The following is a 23,322-nucleotide window of genomic DNA, read 5'->3' as shown; positions in this document are numbered from 1 at the left end:
ACAAACTATCATGAGAGATTACTACAAGCAACTCTATGCCAATAAAATGGACAACCTGGAAGAAATGGACAAATTCTTAGAAAGGCACAACCTGCCAAGACTGAATCAGGAAGAAATAGAAAATATGAACAGACCAATCACAAGCACTGAAATTGAAACTGTGATTTAAAATCTTCCAACAAGCAAAAGCCCAGGACCAGATGGCTTCACAGGCGAATTCTATCAAACATTTAGAGAAGAGCTATCACCTATCCTTCTCAGACTCTTCCAAAATATAGCAGAGGGAGGAACACTCCCCAACTCATTCTACGAGGCCACCATCACCCTGATACCAAAACCAGACAAGGATGTCACAAAGAAAGAAAACTACAGGCCAATATCACTGATGAACATAGATGCAAAGATCCTCAACAAAATAATAGCAAACAGAATCCAACAGCACATTAAACGGATCGTACACCATGATCAAGTGGGGTTTATTCCAGGAATGCAAGGATTCTTCAATATACGCAAATCAATCAACGTGATACACCATATTAACAAATTGAAGGAGAAAAACCATATGATCATCTCAATAGATGCAGAGAAAGCTTTTGACAAAATTCAACACCCATTTATGATAAAAACCCTGCAGAAAGTAGGCATAGAGGGAACTTTCCTCAACATAATAAAGGCCATATATGACAAACCCACAGCCAACATCGTCCTCAATGGTGAAAAACTGAAAGCATTTCCACTAAGATCAGGAACAAGACAAGGTTGCCCACTCTCACCACTCTTATTCAACATAGTTTTGGAAGTTTTAGCCACAGCAATCAGAGAAGAAAAGGAAATAAAAGGAATCCAAATTGGAAAAGAAGAAGTAAAGCTGTCACTGTTTGCAGATGACATGATACTATACATAGAGAATCCTAAAGATGCTACCAGAAAACTACTAGAGCTAATCAATGAATTTGGTAAAGTAGCAGGATACAAAATTAATGCACAGAAATCTCTGGCATTCCTATACACTAAGGATGAAAAATCTGAAAGTGAAATCAAGAAAACACTCCCATTTACCATTGCAACAAAAAGAATAAAATACCTAGGAATAAACCTACCTAAGGAGACAAAAGACCTGTATGCAGAAAATTATAAGACACTGATGAAAGAAATTAAAGATGATACAACTAGATGGAGAGATATACCATGTTCTTGGATTGGAAGAATCAACATTGTGAAAATGACTCTACTACCCAAAGCAATCTACAGATTCAATGCAATCCCTATCAAACTACCACTGGCATTTTTCACAGAACTAGAACAAAAAATTTCACAATTTGTATGGAAATACAAAAGACCCCGAATAGCCAAAGCAATCTTGAGAACGAAAAATGGAGCTGGAGGAATCAGGCTTCCTGACTTCAGACTATACTACAAAGCTACAGTAATCAAGACAGTATGGTACTGGCACAAAAACAGAAAGATAGATCAATGGAACAGGATAGAAAGCCCAGAGATAAACCCACGCACATATGGTCACCTTATCTTTGACAAAGGAGGCAGAAATGTACAGTGGAGAAAGGACAGCCTATTCAATAAGTGGTGCTGGGAAAACTGGACAGCTACATGTAAAAGTATGAGATTAGATCACTCCCTAACACCATACACAAAAATAAGCTCAAAATGGATTAAAGACCTAAATGTAAGGCCAGAAACTATCAAACTCTTAGAGGAAAACATAGGCAGAACACTCTATGACATAAATCACAGCAAGGTCCTTTTTGACCCACCTCCTAGAGAAATGGAAATAAAAACAAAAGTAAACAAATGGGACCTAATGAAACTTAAAAGCTTTTGCGCAGCAAAGGAAACCATAAAGAAGACCAAAAGACAACCCTCAGAATGGGAGAAAATATTTGCAAATGAAGTAACTGACAAAGGATTAATCTCCAAAATTTATAAGCAGCTCATGCAGCTCAATAACAAAAAAACAAAAAACCCAATCCAAAAATGGGCAGAAGACCTAAATAGACATTTCTCCAAAGAAGATATACAGAGTGCCAACAAACACATGAAAGAATGCTCAACATCACTAATCATTAGAGAAATGCAAATCAAAACTACAATGAGATATCATCTCACACCAGTCAGAATGGCCATCATCAAAAAATCTAGAAATAATAAATGCTGGAGAGGGTGTGGAGAAAAGGGAACCCTCTTACATTGTTGGTGGGAATGTAAATTGATACAGCCACTGTGGAGAACAGTATGGAGATTCCTTAAAAAGCTACAAATAGAACTACCATATGACCCAGCAATCCCACTACTGGGCATATACCCTGAGAAAACCATAATTCAAAAAGAGTCATGTACCAAAATGTTCATTGCAGCTCTATTTACAATAGCCCAGAGATGGAAACAACCTAAGTGTCCATCATCGGATGAATGGATAAAGAAGATGTGGCACATATATACAATGGAATATTACTCAGCCATAAAAAGAGACGAAATTGAGCTATTTGTAATGAGGTGGATAGACCTAGAGTCTGTCATACAGAGTGAAGTAAATCAGAAAGAGAGAGACAAATACCGTATGCTAACACATATATATGGAATTTAAGAAAAAAAAAATGTCATGAAAAACCTACGGGTGAAACAGGAATAAAGACACAGACTTACTATAGAATGGACTTGAGGCTATGGGGAGGGGAAGGGTAAACGGTGACAAAGCGATAAAGAGGCATGGACATATATACACTACCAAACGTAAGGTAGATAGCTAGTGGGAAGCAGCCGCATAGCACAGGGAGATCAGCTCGGTGCTTTGTGACCGCCTGGAGGGGTGGGATAGGGAGGGTGTGAGGGAGGGAGACGCAAGCGGGAAGAGATATGGGAACATATGTATATATATAACTGATTCATTTTGTTGTGAAGCTGAAACTAACATACCATTGTAAAGCAATTATACTCCAATAAAGATGTTTAAAAAAAAAAAAAAGGATATACAGAAAATTACAGATCAACAGAAAGACAGAAAACCTATCAGAAAAATGGGCAAGAGATTCAAACAGGCACTTCCCAAGAGTATAGCCAAATGGCCAACAAACAAATGAAAATGTGTGTAACCTTGTATAAAGAGTTATCAGAGAAATGCAAAGTACACCCACAGTGGGATACCACCACACATCTGCCAGAATGACTAAAATTCAGGACAGATAAATCAAGTGCAGGTTAGGAAAAAAAAAAAAAGTAAATCCTTTTGTAGTATTTGCATTTTCTGCCTTGTACATATTACTTTAGAAAGTAATTACATAAAATAAACTTTAGAAAGTAACTTGTTTACTTGTAAATATGTTCTTATTGCTATATATACTTAGTTTTTATTGGTACTAAATCAAAAGCAAGCAGAACCATAACAACAGAAAAGTACTGTATAATGTAAATTATTTTTAAAGATTCTTAGTCAATTAAAAAATGTTTATTCTGTCTTACATTCAGATATAAATCCTTCATGCATTTCTTTTAATTGATATAAAAATAACTTCTTTTTGTAGCATGAGCTCTCATATTTGATATGTTCCAGCCATCTCATTCATGAAGGGCACCTAGAAGCCAAGTCCCTAACTGCCATATCCATCCTTGTAATAATAGTACCTTATGTTTTATAGTGTTTTGTACATGGGTTATTGTTACTAACCAAAACTTGGGTCAGCTCGCCCATGCACAGTAAAGCCAATCTAGTGACATTGGGTTGTGGTGAAGGAAAGTGCTGCATTTATTATAAGGTGCCATACAAGGAGTCCAGGAGAGCTGGTGCTCAAAAAGTCCAAACTTCATGATGGGTTTCAGCAAAGCATTTTTAAAGGCAAGGTGAGGGACGGGAGTCCCAGGGTATGGGATCAGCTCTTGCACATTCTCTGATTGGTTGATGGTGCGGTAACAGGGCAGTGTCACAGGGGTTAACATTATCAAGCCTTAGGCTCTAGTAGGCCTGGGGTCTATGTGCTCATGGTGATCAAGTAGCTAAACTCTTCCATTTGGTGGAGGTTTCAGCATCTATAAAACAAGTCAGGAAATGTGTATCAGATACTATTTTCTAGGTACTTCAGAGAGGAGCTAAAGCAGAGGATATGGGAGAGGGGTCTGTCCCAGGAAGGCCTCATAGGGTCCTGCTCAGTTAAATTATCATTTGATCTTGATTGTTGGTTCCAGGTCCAAACGCAAGCAGTTATCTATATGTAAAGAACAGTTTTTAGCTGTCCTTTTGTGTTTTCATAGGTTAGAACTGCAGTCTTGCTAGTTGACCCTCCCTCACCACGTTTTCCTTCCTTCCTTCCCTTCCTTCCTTCCTTAGCTTTCTCTTCTTCCTTCATACCCTTTGTGGATTTGTCTGCTTTTGTGTGATAAACATAAGTTTAAGAATGGTAATGGGACTCAGAAAGGAGGTACATTTCAATGACTGCTTCAGGGCCAGCATTGTCCTTCAGCATGGTCCTTTCTTACAGATCATCTCATTTTAATTAAAACTGGTGTGTGTGTGTGTGTGTGTGTGTGTGAACTGTTTTCTACTCAGTCATCTGTGTAGGAGCCCTACACAATATGGGAGGCAGGTTAGCCCCATCTCCTGGCCTTTCAGAGAAAAGGGAGAAAAAGTCATTGAAGTTGCTTTTACCCCACCTCTTACTTACTAATGCTTAATGTAGATTTTGAGTAGAAGCTAGACCATTTTTATTTTTATTTTAAAACCAAAACTTTCTTGTCAATTAAAAAAAATTAAACTACTTTATTTGTATTTTTTGCTTTCATTTTTTCAGTAAAAAACAACTTTGAATCCTTTATTTTTAAATTTATTTATTTTTAAATTTATTTATTTTATTTGTGGCTGTGTTGGGTCTTCGTTGTTGCGTGCCGGCTTTCTCTAGTTGCGGCAAGTGGGGGCTACTCTTCTTTGTGGTGCATGGACTTCTCATTGCGGTGGCTTCTCTCATTGCAGAGCATGGGATTTAGGCATGTGGGCTTCAGTAGTTGTGGCTCATGGGCTCTAGAGTGCAGGCTCAGTCGTTGTGGTACACGGGCTTAGCTGCTCCATGGCATGTGGGATCTTCCTGGACCAGGGCTCAAACCCGTGTCACTTGCATTGGCAGGAGGATTCTTAACCACTGCTCCACCAGGGAAGCCCTGAATCCTTTTATTATAATTTGTTGTCTTTAAAAATAGTCCTTTCATTTTGTCCAGACTCTTCTATATAATTTCTAGTCATTTAATTTAAATGAAATTACTTATTTTCTGCCAGTTTGCTTCCTTTCAGAGAGGAAAGATATGAATTTTAGGAAGGGACATCAATTTCTTTCAGGTAAGTGTTGGCCTCTAGTGGATCAAAAGTGACAACACACTTTTAGAATAATTGTCTGACATTCTACAGAGAACGATTTTAGGAAAGCAACAAAGTAGATAGATTGAAAGTACAGAAGAAAGCAAAGAAAAAAAACTACTTTGCCAAATATCATAAATAAATGCACTGATGAAATCATATAAAAATATTAGCATTAACTACCTAATAAATTTAAAACTTAGAAATGTATAAAATATCATAAACAAAAGTAAAATAAACTGGAGAAAACTTCAAACATGGCCTACAAATAGAGCAAAATGTACAAGAGATTTGGAAATGTATCAGAAAAAGACAGGAAACACATAGAAAAATGGGTGAAGGCTATCAATATACACAAGAGAAAACCTAAAAAGCAATGTTCAAATTCATTAGCAGTCAGAGAAATGCAAATTAAAACAATAATTTATCACTCTTACTTGTTAGAGTGGACCGTAAGTGTAGAAAGAATGTAGGGAATTCAGAACTCTCATGCACTGCTGGTGGGAATTCATACTGGAAATACCATCTGAAAAGCAATTGGCAGGTTAGTCAAATTTGCTATGACCTAGCAATCCTACTCCTGTGTGTGTGTGTTGTGTATGTTTGTGTATGTGTGTGTGTGTCTATATCTCTTTATATATTCCCCCCAAATTCTCACAAGCTTGAAAGCAGTATAGTATGCAGAGGTATGTTTATTGTGGCCATTGTTTACAGTGGCACAGTGGAGATGAAATCTGGGAGACATCAGAGTGACCCTCATTGGAGAAGTACCTGGGGAAAATATGGTGAAGGCACCCACCATGGAATAGTTTTCAGCAATAAGAAATAAAGTACAAGATACACACAGAGCAATACAGATGGATTTTTAAAATTGTACTAAGTAAAACTAAGCAACAGAATTAAATGTTATATGTAATACCATTTGATTTATGAAAATACATGCTTACAATAGTACACATTTTATAATAATTTACATAAATGAAAGGATATTCATTGAATATACTAGGAAACTTGCCTATGTGTTTCCTAGTAGGAGGGAGGGGGAGTAAAATGGGAATCAGTCAGTCAAGATAAAAGGGAGTAAGCCTGGTAATGTACATGAAAAGAGAAGTAGCATTAGCTCAACTCTTTTCAGCTGAGGCCCAATATCAAAAAAGAAAACTTTAATAACCTTATAGAAAAAATAGGCAAAGGATATAAAGAGTGAACATACAAAATAAACGCAAATAAGGAAAAAACATATGAGAAACAATGTTCAACTTCTTAGTACCCAAAGAAATAAAATGTAAAAGAAAAGTGTGATAACATCTTTCATCTGTCATATAGTCAAAAAAAATTAATGAAAATATTCTACGTTATTGGGGGAATATTGAAAGAGGTATTCATAAAGAGCTGGTAGTTTAAATTGCTAATGCTTTCCTGAAGGGCAACCTAGCAGTATATATGAAGAACATTAAAGATAAAGATAATCAACCCCTTGAATTCTCCAATTCCTCTTCAAGGAATTTATCTTAAGTAGATCACTGGATAAGAGAATAAAGTTATAAATATGTCCACTATTTACAATAAAAGATAACATCTAAGCATCCAGCAATAGGTAAAGAGGTAAATCATTGATACATTCATAATGAAGGAACATATAATATGATGTGTTCAAAGAATTTTTACTGTACAGGAACATGCTCATGAAATAATGATATCTGAGAAACATATAAAATTATAGAATACACTTATATACAGTGCCAGAAAATACATCAAATGTTAACAGCAGTTATCTCTAAATAGTAGTACTACAGTATTACTGAGGATTTTTCTTTGATACACATTTCTGTATTTTCCTAAGGTTACTATAAAATATATATATTTCCAATATAGTTAGAAAATATGCATTGATTTAGGAGGCATGAGGGCATCTTGACTTGTGATGAACAGGTAATCTGAGGAAGGACATGCCATCTGGTCTAAGAAATGCCACCTAAGGATGACAGAGAAATTGCCAGGAGCAAGCTTATGCTTGCTGATCTTAAGGATCCAGACCTTTACAAAGAAACAGTGAAAGAAAAGGTGGGCTTGTGGTCCACCAGGATTCTGACTGCTACATTCAGATCCTTAGAGGAGCTCTGATGTGCAGAGTAAGACAGAAGCAATAGATGATCTGTGTTCCATGCACGTTCAACATCAAAATGTCACTCAATCTGAGAATTTTTGATGAATAGAGCGAGTGCCCTTTTCAAACATAAGGTGCTTTATAGCACTAGTTTCCACCCAAAAGGGATCTCTAGGTGGTTCTGATAATTTCTAGGAAGCTATATAGCAGCGTTGCACTAGTATCAGTTACAGATAAACCTGTAAATCCAAAATGTCAGAAAAGTAATTATATCATTTGAAGAGCTACTGAAGATAGGTTTATAAAGATAAAATGGCTTGAGATTAGGGTAATTCTATCTGGCTTATACAAACCCAGGTATGCTTTTGCCAAAAATATTTACAAATTTTACACTGCCTTCCAGGAATTTTGATGCAGAAAACCTAAGTCCATGCCTAATGGAGACAGACTCACAATGGAATATGGTAGGTTCACCACAACTGAGACACTTCTTGAGATGAGCCTCAGTAGCTGATGATCTCCAGTGAGCAGAAATAGGCCAGCCTAGAGACCAGCTGGAGGTGGTTTGTATAGAAAAGGAATCCGACTCCTAAATAACTCTGAGAGTCAATGAACTCAAATTTTAATTTTGGAAAGGTAATTGAGACTATCAGCCGTGGTAATGGGCAAGGGTCCTATCAATGACACTGAATATCAAGAAAGTACAACTGGGTAGTGAGCACCTCAGAGATGGAAAAGAGTGATTCCAGAAAGTAGGGGAGGGAAGAGCAAGGATGCTCGGAGGGCAGTGACGTGGAAACAAGCTAGCTACTTTGCCATTGTAAAATGTGATCATCACAAATCAGGAGACTAGAAATGAAAATAGATATCATCTTATTACAAACTGAGACCCAAACTTTTACAAAAGTCTATAGTTTTCTAAAGTCATTACATATCTTATTTCTGAAAACTAACCAAGCAGAGCAGTAGTGAACTATAATTATGACCTGGTAAAATTTTTTTGAAAACTAAATGCAACAGATTTTGGAAAACAAGTTTCTATTAATATGAGGAGATGATTCATAATGAAATAGCTAAAAAGAACAGAAGGAAGTTATTCAAAATTCAGCGGAAAAGACAGTGCAAACTTCAGAGCTATAAGGCCCCTTGAAATCAGGTGGAAATGAGCAAGATGGAACTCCTGGATACAATGACTGACTCTGAAAATGCACATGGAGCTAAAGACTCAGAGCCTGTGAAACAACACCACGTCCTAATGACATTTAGCTTTTTCAAGTGATACCCACATCACTCTTTCAATCACTCATTCCATAAATATTTCATATTTTCCATGTACCAGGTTCTTTGCAATATTTAATATCTTTGCTTCCTGGTGCTCTGATGTAATTTGTCACAAGTGCAAGAAAGGTTTTTTAAAAGAGTGTGAAAAGAATTTTTCTCAGCTTCTATCCCATATTGGATCCCTCCTTTCTGCCAAGGCAGATTTAATTATTTCATAGTACAATGTTTCTATTTCTGTTGTGGTTCACTTTTATTTCAGGGCAAGCTGGTCTCTTAAGTATCTTAGGTTCAAGGACAGTATTCATCCCTGTATTTGTAGCCCTTAGGAGAATGTCCTATACACTGTAAGCACTTTATAACTATTTGGTAACATTCAGCACTGCCAGTAGGTCTATCATTCTCTGGGCCTCAGTTTCCTGATTAGTGAAATGGGTAGAGTGATTAAGGACATGTAATGCGACAGTGCTTGGCACAGGCAGGTACTCTGTGGTAACGCAGGCCTTCTAGAGCATTCAGCCCCCCTCTTGGTAACAACACTTATTTTTTATTGGATGGAGGTCATCAAGAGAATGTGACTGCTGGTTGACCTGAGAGCTGGACCCTGGCAATCTAAGTCTCCTTACTCCCACCCATCCCTGGAATCTATGTTCAGTCTACTACTGTCATACTAACTGCTGTTTCAAGGACACAGCCTGGAGACAGTCATGTGCTGCTGAGACCATCTGTACTGCATACGTTACTGAACCCTGTTAAGGCCTCTCAGTAGACTAATATTCTGGCAGGCAGAAGTGGAGGCCACCCAAGACAAGCCTGCTATGTAAATCCTCTTGTTTATTAAACCTGCCTCCTACCAATCTGGAGTGGTCTGCCTCTTTGGTGTTTTCTTGCCCTCCATGTACAGGGGTCAGTTTTGAATTTCACCTGGGGAACTCCCGAGGTTGTGAACAAACACCTTTGGGAAGTCCCAACTTTACTACTCTTGGGTCATGAGATTTCAATGGTGCTGAGTCTACCTGCCCCTTCCTCCCCAACTCTGATTTTTAAGCTTGAGTTTAACCAAAGCCAGATCAATTAGAGCCAATGAACATTTGATCTGGGTTATTTGCTGAGACAATTGGGAAAAGGCTCCCTTGTTCCATGGGGGTTGCTAAGTGACTTAGATATCAAACTCTGAGCTGCCAAGACTGCCCACAGGCAGAGCCTGCCCATAAACACTCTTAAGATTTCCTAAAATGCTATTAATTATAACAGACCATTTTTTTATGTTCCACTAAGAATGAAGAAATGTAAAAAGAAAATGTAAGTTGCATGCTGACTTCAGAGATGTGAAAATGAGAGGAAAAATGTGCACTTTAGAATTGATGAAATATAGTAAAAGCAGCACAGAGGAAAAAGAGATGAAGAATTATATAAAATCTTAATGATATCATTATATTCCTTAGATCCGCCCATATCTAAATCCTTAAGCTACTCCTGAACTACTGAGGTACAAGAAGGTGCTTATTTTGGTAAGGCTGCTGTAACAAAGTACCATAAATCAAGTGGCTTAAACAATAAAATAATTATTGTTTCACAGTTCTGGAGGATAGAAATCCAAAATCAAGGTGTCAGCACATTGGCTCCTTCTGAGGACTAGGAGAGAAGAATCTGTTCCAGATCTCTCTGCTTGCCTTGTAGATGGCCATTTCCTCCCTGTGTCTCTTCACATTGTTTTCCCTCTGTTCATGTGTCCAAATTCCCCTTTTCATAAGGACAACAGTCACATTAGATTAGGTCATACCCTAATGATCTCATTTTAAAGTAATTACGTCTATAATAATCTTATCTCCAAATAAGGTCACATTCTGAAGTACTGGGAGTTAGAGCTTCAACATATCATTTTTTGGGGGGGTTGGGGGGAGACCAAATTCAACCCATAACAGAAGGGATAACTTCATTATAAGAGCTAATGTGAGTTGAGTTTCTGTCATTTACAACCAAAAGACGTCTGCTCAGTAAATTTCAATTTCCTTCCCTTAGGTAACCAAATATTCTAAGTCCCAGTAAGTTTCCAGAAATGGGTAATAATATGCAATAGGCACAATTTTTATTTAACCGATTCAGTTATTTCTGAATAATTATTTATTCACTTATTATTTTTTGTTGTTGTTGTGCCACGTGGCACATGGGATCTTAGTTCCCTGACCAGGGATTGAACCTGTGCCCCCTGCAGTGGAAGCGCAGAGTCTTAACCTCTGCACCACCAGGGAAGTCCCACACCAGGTAACTGAAGACCTAATGAGGGAAACTCTCTGGCTGTCCAGTGGTTAGGACTCCATGCTTCCACTGCAGGGAGCAAGGATTCAATCCCTGGTCAGGGAACTAAGATCCCAAAAGCTGCACGGTGCAGCCAAAAAAAAAAAAAAAAGACCAAATGAGAAACGTGTGAAACCTCTTGGCAAACTATAGATCACTCCATACAATTAAGTATTGTGGGCTTTTTTTCACTTAACCAATATTAAGACATTGTATTTGCTTTACATTACCTCATTTAATCTTCACAATTCTACGAAGCAGTTTGGTTAGATGTATTATTTGTCCCAGTTTTCAGTGTTGAAAATTGAAAAATAAAGAAACTAAGAATTTTTCCAACGTCAGCTAACAAACAGCTAATACTGTGTAGTCTAGATTTTAATCCAAGTAATATATGTCCAGAGTTTAAACTCTTTACCAAGTAAGGTAGTATATAAGGAATAACAGAAGATATCTACACACATATAGATACATACATACATATATATACACACACACACACACACACACACACATAAAAGGACAATGGAAAAATTGGCCACAGATGTCTGGTAAAAACGTTTTTTAGATTTTAAATGCTGAAATTAAAGCATTTATTTCTCTTTTGGTTCTGAAAATAGAACAGCTGGCTAAGTGCTCAATAAGTAGACAAAAATTCATTACTCTTTCATTCTGAGAGCAGCTGCTTCATGTAAAATTTGACTCTCACCACACAAGGACCACTCTTTGCCTTATAATCAGTGTGACTCCTTTGTTCAAGCTGAGCCTTTCCATCTTGAATGTCACCGCATTAAGCAATATGTTACTGTTTTTCTCATTTCATTGATGTATTGATGTCTGTTTCACTGCTCCAGTTTACATTTTACTGAATTTTTCAATAGAAGGATCCCTTCTAGCTATCTGGTGAATAAATATCCTCCATCAGCTTACCTTGGAATTCTTTTGATATCCTGTTACAAGTCACACCTTCCCACTAAAGTCAAAAAAGCAATAACCATTTCATGCCTATAGTATGACTGATCCCAAGCTCACCAGGAAAGTGGACGGCTTTCTCTTGACGTTTTTGCTTTTTGTATTTTTTTTCCCCAAACCAAAAAGTTGAAGTGTTGAGACAAGTGAATAATCCTGGGCCATGAAAAAGTTATGGTAACACTGAGAATCATTAAGAGATTTGATTGCTGCTCCAATAGCAGGAAGAGGAGCTTCCTCAGTCTGAGCCACTGGGTCCCAAGATGTATGATTTATTAAAGATCTCATATAAGAAGGAAGAGTTAGCCTGGATGGGTCCCACACATTTACTTAGCACTCACCTGGGAATGTATAATAGCTCTGAGGGCCAAGGTCAGAAAAAAAGATCTGTGGATCCAGAAATTTCCAGTTGGAATTGTGTCTACAGTCTTCCTGATTCCACAGCCCCATTATAGCCTGCTCCCAGCTGAAACTGTTTACTGCACCTCCTCGCTTTCATTTCCACTGTTCACTGGGTAATGCCAGTTCATGTAGCTATGTGTCATTGTGAAGAATATACACTTTTGGAGTAAGGCAGAGCTAGATTTGAATCACATTTGATTCACATCATATAGTATTTATGATAAGCTTTTTTACTTCTCTGTGCTTCAGTTTTCTCTTTTGTAAATGGGACAATAATAGTTACCTTTCAGAGCTATTCTGAGGATTAAATAAGGTACAACATGCAAAACACAGAACTTTTAAAAAATTATTTAATTTATTTATTTATGGCTGCATTGGGTCTTTGTTGCTGCGCACAGGCTTTCTCTAGTTGTGGTGAGCAGGGGCTACTCATTGTTGCGGTGCAAGGGCTTCTCATTGCAGTGGCTTCTCATGTTGCGGAGCATGGGCTCTAGACATGTGGGCTTCAGTAGTTGTGGCTCACGGGTTCAGTAGTTTTGGTGCACGGGCTTAGTTACTCCGCAGCATATGGAATCTTCCTGGACCAGGGCTCGAACCTATGTCCCCTGCATTGGGGGGCAGATTCTTAACCACTGTGCCACCAGGGAATTCCCAAAACACAGTACATTCTAAATAAAAGTTCCTTTCCTTTCTTCTTCGCAAATTATCTCAAAAATGAAACTAAAATAATTCTGAAGGGGATCAGTAAATTGATAACTTTGAAAACGTTAAACTGATATCTCTCTCTTTCTCTATGGATAAGTACATATAGTAGCCATTGAAAGGTAATGATTAAAAGCACATAGTCTATAGCTAAACTACCTTGAGTTCAGATCACTTTGTAGTTCACTTGTCTTATCTGTAAAATGGGGATAATAAATTTACCAACCTCATAGTATTGTTATGAGTGTTAAACAAGTCAAGCAGGTAAAATATACAACAAACCTGAAACATACTAAGTGTTTGCTAATTGTTATAATTCAGGACTCTTATAGTAAAACTTATAATTTATACAGATTAAGATAGAGATTTCCTGTTTATTTTAATATTTCAATCCCTTAAAAGAGAGCTCTGCCAAATACCTATGCCAGTTTCTCTAAAATATGTATTTTGGGACCAACTATATTATTTTTTAGAGGTGTCATTTTGTGTAAATGCACTACATAGGTTTTTGCAAAGAAAAAAAAAGGCTGTTTAAAAATCGTTTTTCCTTCACAGTAGGCAATAAAAACCTACATCTATTCCTTTTGCATCTGATGTCCTAGATTATTCAAATAATACTCATGTTGACAACCTTTTCATTCTTTGACAGTCAAGTAAATTTTGCAAATATCTTTATTACCCAAAGTTCTAAAAATATCAGTGTCTACTTTCAGACACAGGCTAGTAGATAATTTCTTTTTAAAAAATATTTATTTATTTATTTGGTTGTGCCAGGCGGGCTCACTAGTTGTGGCTTGTGGGCTCCTTAGTTGCAGCACATGGGCTCCTTAGTTGTGGCATGTGAACTCTTAGTTGTGGCATGCATGTTGGATCTAGTTCCCTAACCGGCGATCAAACCTGGGAGTTTGCAGTGGGAGTGGGGAGTCCTAACCACTGTGCCACCAGGGAAGTCCCTAGTAGGTAATTTCAATATTCATTCATTCAACCAGAATTTACTGAGAATCTACTCTGTGCCAGGAAGTGTTATAGAATACAGATGCTACCGAACTCAGGTTTGGCTGCTTGCTGCTCGAAAATCAATGTCCAAGAGGCAAGTGTTAGTAGAATGGAAAGTTGCTTTTAATCAGAAAAGCTGGCAATATGGGGAGGAGGCAGACCCCCAAAACCAACTCTGAAGATTCTGCTTGGCCATGAAAGTTTTTAAAGGGAAAAGGGAAAGTAATCTCAGTTAATAGACAGACATAGGGAGTCATACTTGTAGCCACCTCCTACTGTGTGGAAGCTTGTTGACTCGTGATCTTTCTATAAATGCTACCTCATTCACACAGTTTGTTCGCAAGATTACTGAAGGGGAAGGTAGGGGAGTGATCTGGTCATCTGTTAGTTATTTATTCTCCATTTTTACTTCTTTGATCTATGGAAAAAACCAACAGGTTAAGCAACATACTGTGTGATCAAAAGATCTGAAAGGTGTGCTTAGGCTGGACATGAGTAGAGCATGGGGGTGCCTGGCTTAAGATTAGTTACAATATAGCTTTGCTAAAGTGGCAAGAAAAAAGAGGTCTCCTGCTGAGGGCGATTTCCTGCAAAGAGCTGCTTACACAGACAAAACTCTCTGCCCTTGTAGAGCTCTCATTATAGTGGGAAGGGGGAGGGTCAGTGAACAAATAGATTACTAAAATACATAATATTCCAAATTATGGAAGGTAACATGGAGAAAAAAATAGTCAGAGAAAGGAAAATTGGGTGACCCAGGGTAGGCAGAGGAATTACAATTTAATGGTTAGCGAATGCCTCACTGAGAGGGAACCTTTTCAGCAAAGGCCTGAGAGAAGTAGAGCAGGTCATGTGGATATCTAGTGGAAGAACATTCTAGGAGGAAGGAACAGCACGTGCAAAGGCCTACAGGTGGGTGTGTATCTGGAATGTTAAAGGAATGACAAGGAAACTAGTGTGGCTAAGTAGAATAAGCAGCAGCAAGAACAGCAGGAATTGAAGACACAAGAATGTCCATAGAAGCATTACTAATAATATCCCAAACCTGGAGACAACTCAGATATCTATTAGTAGTAGAATGGATAAATTACATTTATATAATGGAATTGCACATAGAAACAGAAAAGAAAAAAGACTATAGGTTCTTTCAGTAATATGGATGAATCTCAAACACAGTATTAGGCAAAAAAAGGCCAAAGCTAAAGAAGAAAAACTGCATGATTTCACTTACATAAACTTTACAAAAAAGGCAAAATTAGTTCATACAGTTAGAAGAAAGATTACAGTTGCCTTTGAGGAGAACAGAGATATTTGTTATTGGAAAGGGGATACAAAGGGTCTTTTGGGAGGGTTGAGTGGAGGTAATATGTATGTTCATTTTGTGGTAATTTGCTTAGCATTTGCGAACCTTTCTGTACCTATGTTATACAAAAAATTAAAAAAAGAAAAATATACAGTAATGAATGGAAGAATATGATATAGCAAGTACACACAGTTCTTTCAAGAAATTTTACAATGGGAGCTGAGAAATGGGACAATAGCCAAAGGGTAATTTTGAAGAAGAGAGAAATGACTGTTTTGGAAACTCCCATATTTGCCATAAATAAGAAACACCTGTCCTATTATTTACTTAGTAGGTTTTCTTTACATTGACTCATATTTAATGTAAATTTATTTAAAAAGCAAATCTCATATTAACATTATAAGAATCACTTGACACAATAAAAGTAACTGTAAAACTACAATGAAAAAGCCATTCAGTTAAAATAATCTAAAAATGTAAAAACAATTAAGTGTAAATAAATTAATCTAATTGAGCTAAAAAATAAGTTCCTCAGTCAGAAAACTAGAGCTGTTAATAATCACTCAGACAAAAAAAGCATTCTGTTCTATGTCTATATAACCATCACCACCTCTGCTCACTTTTCCATAACTATCTCTTATACTTTAAGAACCCCATTTCAAACATTCATATTGAGTTCAACAAAGAAAAAAATGAAAACACAGTCCTCACAACTCTAGGAGAAAAGGATGCTGACCTGCCCAGCACTTGAGGTCATCCCCAGTTCTGTGTCTCCCTGGCTTGGAGGGAAGTTGGGCTCTGAAAAAAAGCCTTCCCTTGCTGACTGAAAAGAACCTCCATTCCCACATCTCTTCTTGTAAAGTGCTGACATGTGCATAAGTATGGGAGTTGGGGAGATGCTGCTCAGCTGTGGCTGTAGCAACCTTGCCTGAAACAAGGTAAAGTTAGGAGGGCATCCCAGAGAGGCTGCAAGTGATCACATCACTGAGTTCTAGGGCCCTAAATCACCTCCCTATTCCACATCTTAGAATACACTGCTTCATAACAATGGAGGCAATATTTTCCAAATTAAATATCAGCGTACATGATCTTTCAGCAAGATAGAATATTTAAAAAACTAGAGCTGCCCAGCCAGGCACCCTGCATCCTGGCCAGGGGCCGCCCCACCCACCAGTGCACACAGCAGCAGCTATGGCCCTGCCACAAGAGGAGGGTTCACACAGCTTACACAGAGGACAACCCTTGAGCACCTGGCTCTGGTAGCCAAGTGAGATTGCACTTCTGAGCCCCACAGGACATCTCCTAAATAAATCCACTACTTGAAGACTGGAAGAGATGGATAGTTGACCTAATGCATAGAAACAAACACAGCAAATTAGACAAAATGAGACACAGGAATATGTTCCAATAGAAAGAACAAGACAAAATCTCAGAAAAAGAGCTAAAAGAAGTGGAGATAAACAATCTACTTAATAAAGAGTTAAAAGTAATGGTCATAAAGATGCTTACTGAACTCAGGAGAAGAATGAATGAACACAATGAGAACTTCAACAAAGAGACAGAAAATATAAGAAAGAACCAAACAGAAATTATAAATGAACTGAAAAATACACTAGAGAGGTTCAACAGCAGACTGGATGAAGTAGAAGAATGAATCAGAGAACTGAAAGACAAAGCAATGGAACTCACCCAGACAGAACAGCAAAATGTAAAACGAACTTTTTAAAAATGAGGACATTTTAAGGAACCTTTGGGATAACATCAAGCAGAACAACACATTATAGGGTTCTAGAAGAAGAGAAAGAGAAAGGGCCAGAAAAATTAATTAATTGAAGAAATAGTAACTGAAAACTTCCCTAATTTGGGGAAGAAAACAGACATCCAGGTACAGGAAATATAAACCCAAAAAGATAACACCAAGACACATTATAATTAAAATGGTAAAAGTTAAAGACAAAGAGAGAATCCTAAAAGCAGTAAGAGAAAAACAACTTGTTGCATAAAAGGGAAACCCCATAGGGCTATCAGCAGATTTTCAGTAGAAACTTTACAGGCTGGAAGGGAGAAGCATGACAAAGTCAAACTGCTGAAGGGGAAAAAACTTCCAACCAAGAATTCCCTACCCAGCAAGTTATCACTCAGAATTGAAAGAGAGATCAGGAGTTTCCCAGATAAGTGAAAGCTAAAGGAGTTCATCCTCACTAAACTGGCCCTACAAGAAATGATAAAGGAACTTCCTTAAGCTGAAAAGAAATGGCACTAAATAATAATAAGAAAACATGCAGAAGTAAAAATCTCACTGGAAAAGGCAAATATTAATAAAAATAGTGGATCAATCACTTGTAAAGCAAGTATGAATGTTAAAAGACAAGAGTAGGAAAATTAACTAAATTACAATAAATAGTTCAGGAATGCATAAAATAAAAAGATGTAAAATGTGTCACTGAAAACACAAAACATGCAGGGGAGGGTGGCAAAAGATAAAGCTTTGGAATATCTTCAAATTTAAGTTGCTACCAACTTAAAACAGGCTACTACTTACATAAGATGTTATAGGTGAAACTCACAGTAACCAAAAAGACTTACAGTAATTATACAAAAGAAAATGAGAAAGAAACTAAACATATCTAAACATAATACCAAAGAAAACCATCAAAAAACAAGAAAAGACAGAAAGAGTAGAAAGGAACAGGGAGAAACTACAAAAACAACGAGAAAACAATGAAATGGCAATAAGTACATACCTATCAATGATTACCACATTAACAAAATTAAGGATAAAAACCATATGATCATTTCAATAGATGCAAAAAAATTTGATAAAACTCAACATCCACTTACGATAAAAACTCTCAACAAAGGGGGTATAGAGGGAATGTACCTCAACATAATAAAGGCCATAAGTGACAAACCCACAGCTAACATCACACTCAGCTGTAACAAGCTGAAAGCTTTTCCTCTAAGATGAGGAACAAGACAAGGATGACCACTCTTGCCACTTTTATTCAACATAGTATTAGAAGTCCTCATCACAATTAGACAAGAAAAAGAAAAGGCATCCAAATCATAAATGAAGAAGCAAAACTGTCCTTTTTGCAGATGACATGATACTACATATAGAAAATCCTAAATACTCCACCAAAAAACTGTTAGAATAAATAAATTCAGTTAAGTTTCAGTTTATAAAATCAACATACAGATCTGTAACATTTCTATACACTGATAACAAACTATCAAAAAGAGAAACAAAAAATAATAATTACAATTACATCAAAAACAATAAAATACCTAGGAATAAATTTAACCAGGGAAGTGAAAGACCTACACACTGGAAACCATAAGGCACTAATGAAAGAAATTAAAGAAAACACAAAAAAATGGAAAGATATTCCATGTTCATGGAAGAAAAAATGTTGTTAAAATGTCCCTGTCCCAAAGCAGCATAGACTCAATGCAAACTACCAAAATTCCAATGGCGTATTTCACAGAACTAGAGCAAATAATTCTAAAATTTGTATGGAACCACAATAGATCCCCATCAGGCAAAATAATCTTGAGATAGAAGAACAAAGATAGAGATATCACATGTCCTGATTTCAAACTATACTACAAAGCTATAGATATCAAAACAGATTGGTACTGGCACAAAAACAAACACACAGCTCGATGGAACAAAACTGAGAGCTCAGGGCTTCCCTGGTGGCGCAGTGGTTGAGAGTCCGCCTGCCGATGCAGGGGACATGGGTTCGTGCCCCAGTCCAGGAAGATCCTACATGCCGCAGAGCGGCTGGACCCGTGAGCCATGGCCACTGAGCCTGCGCGTCTGGAGCCTGTGCTCCGCTACGGGAGAGGCCACAACAGTGAGAGGCCCGCGTACCGCAAACAAAAAAAACAAAAAAAACTGAGAGCTCAGAAATAAACCCATACATATATGGACAATTAATTTACAACAAAGGTACAAAGAACATACAAAGGAGAAAGGATAGTCTCTTCAATAAATGGTGCTGGGAAAACTGGACAGCCACGTGCAAAGAATGAAACTAGACCACTACCTTATACCATATACATAAATTAACTCAAAATAGATTAAAGATTAGAATGTAAGACCTGAAACCATAAAATTTCCAGAAGAAAACATAGGCAGTAACCTCATTGACATCTATCTTTGTGGGTTTTTTTTAGATCTGACTTCAAAGGCAAGTGACACAAAAGCAAAAATAGACAAATGGTTCTACATCAAACTAAAAAGCTTCTGCACAATGAAAGAAACCAGCATCAAAACGAAAAGGTAACCTACAGTATGGGAAGAAATCTGCAAATCATGTAGCTGTTAAGGGGTTAACATCCAAAATATATAAAAAACTCATGCAGGGCTTCCCTGGTGGCACAGTGGTTGAGAGTCCGCCTGCCGATGCAGGAGACACGGGTTCATGCCCCGGTCCGGGAAGATCCCACATGCCGCGGAGCGGCTGGGCCCGTGAGCCATGGCCGCTGAGTCTGCGCGTCCGGAGCCTGTGCTCCACAACGGGAGAGGCCACAACAGTGAGAGGCCCGCGTACCGCAAAACAAAACAAAACTCATGCAACTCAACATCAAAAAAACCAAAAAACAAACCCAAACAACCCAATACAAAAATGGGCAGAGGATCTGGATAGACATTTTCCCAAAGGCGGCATAAAATGGCCAACAAGCATATGAAAAGATGTCCAACCACACTAATTATTATGGAAATGCAAATCAAAACCACAATGATATATCACCTCGCATCCGTTAGAATGGCTATTAGCAAAGAGATAAGAAATAAATGTTGGAGAGGATATGGAGAAAAAGGAACCCTTGTACACTATTGGTGCGGCTACTATGGAAAACAGTATGGAGATTCCTCAAAAACTTAAAGTTGGAACTACCATATGACCCAGCAATTCCACTTCTGGGTATTTATTCAAAGAACCTGAAAACATTACTTTGAAAATTATATACACCCCTATGTTCATTACTGCATTATTTACAAGAGTCAGGATATGAAAACAACATAAGTGTCTAATGATGGGTGAATGGATAAAGATGTGGTACGTATACAGCTGTCCAGGTACATTTGAATTTCAGATAAACATGGAATTTTCTTTTAGTATGTCTCAAAAATTGCACTAGACATACTTATACTAAAAATGTATCTGTTGTTCATCTGAAATTCATCTGTAACTGGGCCTGTATTATTATTTGGTAAATCTGGGGGACAAAGTCAAATAAAATAGTATGAGAAGGGTCAGGGCAGAGGTCATCACAGGATGTTTGGGCACATGTCAGAGAAGAGTTCATAGAGCTGGTAAGACTGAATCTTAAGCTGATAATTTGTGGTGTGTACCACTCATTTCAGAATTTAATAATACATCATCATGAGTTATGATTTAATTTTTTGATGAATATATGTTTTGTCTACAGAATTTGATCCTACGTTGCTTGAAGACAGCAACCAGTTCTTTGCGTTCCCCATACCACCTAGTACTGACAGGCACACCAAAGGCGTGTAGTAAGTAACTGCATGAATGGATTCAAATGGTTTTATCTTTGCAAAGAGTAAAAATATTCTGTTTATGAAATCATTGTTAACTGGTATTTTCTTTTTTAGTTTTTAAACACTGCAGCCAAGAATCCAGTCTGGTACCTTTGGAGTCAAATCAGTAATAAAGATAAGGGTTGTCTGTAGGGCAGCAACCTAGGTTAGTTTCATGATGCTGTGGGCACATTTTTGATATCTGGGCTCCTTCCTAAGACCCTCATGTGTGGCATACTCTTGCTTGGATCAGACATATTGAAGCAGTACTTACAGTAGGCAGTCAGTCCAAACTGACTACTGACAAACACATCCCACTCACACTTAAGTTCCTCTTCAACCTACAGTTTGGAACTGTCCCCCACCTTCCACTACAGTGAGCTCCAAGCTTGTCCAGAGTGAGGTCTACCGCTATTCAGCTGTTAGAATCACAAGGGAAGATAATTTTTCTGACCTCCTCTCCTAGCCTCAGCTCTTCAGACCAGAACTAGGGAGGCAGCCTTGCTCCCACTAAGCACACTTCCCCAAGTGGCACCTTTCCAACAATTTATAAGGTAATATGTTGACATGATAGATGTTAGATTGATCATGAAAAGACATTAAAAAGAAACCTGAGAGAAACATACAGAGTAGGCAGTCAAAAAGGGAGTTTTTTTTTTTGTTTTTTTGTTTTTTTTTTTTGCGGTACGCGGGCCTCTCACTGCCGTGGCCTCTCCTGCCGCGGAGCACAGGCTCCGGACGCACAGGCCCAGCGGCCATGGCGCACGGGCCCAGCCGCTCCTCGGCATGCGGGATCCTCCCAGACCGGGGCACGAACCCGTGTCCCCTGCATCGGTAGACAGACTCCCAACCACTGCGCCACCAGGGAAGCCCCCAAGGGAGCATTTTTTAAAATGTGCTCACTTCTTCCCCTTTAACTCCTTAAATTGAGTCTGAATTATCATTCGTGCCCATCTCTGGGCCCAGAGTATACTCTGTGGTCTGACCTAAGGTTCTTCCCAATTTCTTTTTACCACAATATTTCTAAGAAGACAGTAACCAGGTCTAGAGCATTATGAGGACTTGAAGCTTCCGCCACAAAAGTCAAAAACATCTTTAAAGTCTGTGCACCATAGGCCCATTTTCATGACTGGTTATAGTTTCCCCAGGCCAAACGTAAACAAAGCTGGACACTAGGTAAAGTAGTCAGGACAGATTTTAGTCAATAATATATTGCAGGGCTTCCCTGGTGGTGCAGTGGTTGAGAGTCCGCCTGCCGATGCAGGGGACACAGGTTCGTGCCCCGGTCCGGGAAGATCCCATATGCCGCGGAGCGGCTAGGCCCGTGAGCCATGGCCGCTGAGCCTGCGCGTCCGGAGCCTGTGCTCCGCAACGGGAGAAGCCACAGCAGTAAGAGGCCAGCGTACGGCAAAAAAAAAAAAAATTTTTAAAAATAACATATTGCAACAGGGAAAAGTGTCAAGCATGAAATGAACTCACCCTGGATTTGTACATAAGCTACTGGGCAGTTACAAGAGGAAATGGGGGTGTAAGTGAGTGGTGGCTCAGTAGAGGCAGGGAGTGAAAAACAAAAAAGAATCGGGAAGGAGAACTGGAGACTCACCTGGGATTGCTAACCAGAATTTATGGCAGTTAGGCTCCTCCCCTCCTAGAAAAACGGGGTAGAGATCCTACCTTCGGATGTTGACCAGCACAAATGCTAAATTCTTTTGGCAGCCTTGAGCTTTCTCAGGCAGGCACTTCAAATGTAGCTGGGGTCACTCGAGGGATGCGGATTTGATGTTAAAAGACCATGTTAGTGTTTGTTCAAGTCTTTACATGCCAAGGTTGAGGCTTTGAGAAGAGGGCAGAGAAGCCTGGCCAGCCTGGTTAAGGAAAGACTCTCTGTCACTTATCAGTTAAATTATTTAGTAAGCGCTCCCTCCCCTTCCCAAAGTCTACAGGAAGGGTCCAGGGAATAAATATCTCAAACTGCACTTTCTGTGTCCCTGGAGCCCACATGCAGCTGCCTGTCAAGAGCCAGGGTTAGCAGCACAACACAAGGACTAGGGACAATTCCAGCAGGGACCCTTAAGTTTAGAAACCTCAACACAAACACGCTGCGGACCTCTCAGAGCTTCAGTGCTCACACCTGAGGCCGCAGTCGGGAGAGATCCTCGACTCCCAGCAGCCCGCGAGAGGAACTCAATGCGCATCCCGGGCGCCGTGCCCTGTTGGCCAGCAGAGCCAGCTCCGCTCACCCCTCCAGAAGGCTGCCCCGAGAACCAAGCGCTTACAGCTGCAGCGTTCCGAATCCACTCGGCGATGTCCGGGCACAGACCGGAAGCGGGAGGCTGTGAGAGGCGGAGCCGGCATCGAAATGG

General features: G+C 38.7%; 1 long non-coding RNA gene across 1 annotated transcript; it reads right to left on the bottom strand.

Moving 5' to 3' along the window:
* Positions 1 to 4,881: 4,881 nt before the first annotated feature.
* Positions 4,882 to 23,263, bottom strand: LOC309835040. Its single transcript, XR_014297919.1, has 4 exons — positions 23,200 to 23,263; positions 22,563 to 22,824; positions 5,791 to 5,879; positions 4,882 to 5,349 (listed from the first exon to the last, which is right to left on the bottom strand). It is a non-coding gene; the product is annotated as an uncharacterized lncRNA (long non-coding RNA).
* Positions 23,264 to 23,322: the final 59 nt, after the last annotated feature.

The sequence above is a fragment of the Grampus griseus genome (assembly GCF_964374135.1).
Source record: "Grampus griseus genome assembly, chromosome: 1".
NCBI lineage: Eukaryota > Metazoa > Chordata > Mammalia > Artiodactyla > Delphinidae > Grampus > Grampus griseus.
The sequence above is the reverse complement of the archived record's forward strand: the minus strand, read 5'-3'. Positions and strand labels throughout refer to the sequence as shown.